Source organism: Buceros rhinoceros, unplaced genomic scaffold, assembly GCF_000710305.1.
Source record: "Buceros rhinoceros silvestris isolate BGI_N320 unplaced genomic scaffold, ASM71030v1 scaffold22729, whole genome shotgun sequence".
Classification (NCBI taxonomy): Eukaryota; Metazoa; Chordata; class Aves; order Bucerotiformes; family Bucerotidae; genus Buceros; species Buceros rhinoceros.
This window is the reverse complement of record NW_010430042.1, coordinates 3,359-4,479: the sequence shown is the minus strand read 5'-3', so window position 1 is coordinate 4,479 and position 1,121 is coordinate 3,359. Positions and strand designations below refer to the sequence as shown.

The 1,121-nt window shown below is 61.6% G+C and overlaps 1 protein-coding gene across 1 annotated transcript in view; it reads left to right on the top strand.

Annotated features, from left to right (window-relative positions):
- Window positions 1–1,121, top strand: part of FLOT2 (flotillin 2) — a gene marked incomplete at its 3' end in the record, with an annotated part of 14,443 nt that overhangs the window by 9,977 nt on the left and 3,345 nt on the right. The window lies entirely within an intron of this gene.

The following is a 1,121-nucleotide window of genomic DNA, read 5'->3' as shown; positions in this document are numbered from 1 at the left end:
AGGCGGCTCTCCCAACTCCCTCTCCTGTGGAAAGAGCTCACTGCTGGCCCAGCGTGCAGGGACAAGGAGCTGTGCTGTGCTGGCCTGGCCCCGTGAGGAGCCCAGCGCAAGCGGGAGGGGTTTGTCACGCTTGCCCGAGGGTCAGTTTGGCTTTTGGACTGGGAGACCCAGCCTGAGGAGCAAAGGTAGGAAAGGGCTCAGCCCAGGGTGGTGTTTCTTCACGTTAGCAGGGGTAGGGTCACGGCAGCAGAGTGCTGGTCGGCTCTCTTGAGTCTAACACAGTCCACCTCCAGTCCCCTGAGAAGGTGGTGGCTGGTCCCGGTTGTCCTGGTCTCTGGCAGTGCCGGTGCTGGCTGCATCTGTTCAGCTTTGGAGCTTAGGCTGCGGGATCGTTCTGGACTCATGGGCTAGCAGACCAGGTTTTCTCCAGAGTAGTTTGCTTTGCCAGCAGTGCAATCCAAAAGTCTAGTAGGTGTCAGGATGAGGTCTGCAGGCTGTGAACCCATCAAGAGTGTGTTTTGGGTCCCTCGGAGAGCCCCTGTGCAGTGCCTGGAGCTGCAGAGGTCTCTGAGCCAGGACCATGGTGGCATCACAGCCAGCTCCAGCCAGGGCCCGTGGGGCGGGACACAACATCTGCTGGGCCAGGAGGCACTGCTCAGCCTACGTGTCTCCATGAGAGGGTGCTGTGGGACCTGCTCAGCGCCCCGAGCTCCCAGCGGAGCCCTGGGACTGGTATGGCCCTGCTTCCTTCCCTGGTGCCGCCAGACATGGAGATGTCCCTGGGTCCGGGCTTTGCCCGAGCCCACAGACTGGATCTGGCCACCAGGAGCTGTCACCGTGGTGGGTTGTAGCTCCTCATGGCTGAGTCCTGGGGCTCCACGAGGACACGCCTCCACTGCCTCACACACTCCACAGGGATTTTTAACCCACCCTGCCCTGGAAAAGCAGCGCCATGACCAGCGGGACCATCCTGAGACCTGACTTGTCTGGACCTGGGGATCTTTCACACCTGCCCCTGCCTGCGGGAAGTGAAAGCAGAGCTGGGTGGCTGTGTCTCACCCCTGGGGATCGTTACCAGACTGACCGTGCGGAGCAGGACAATAGTGGGGTCCCCACAGAGG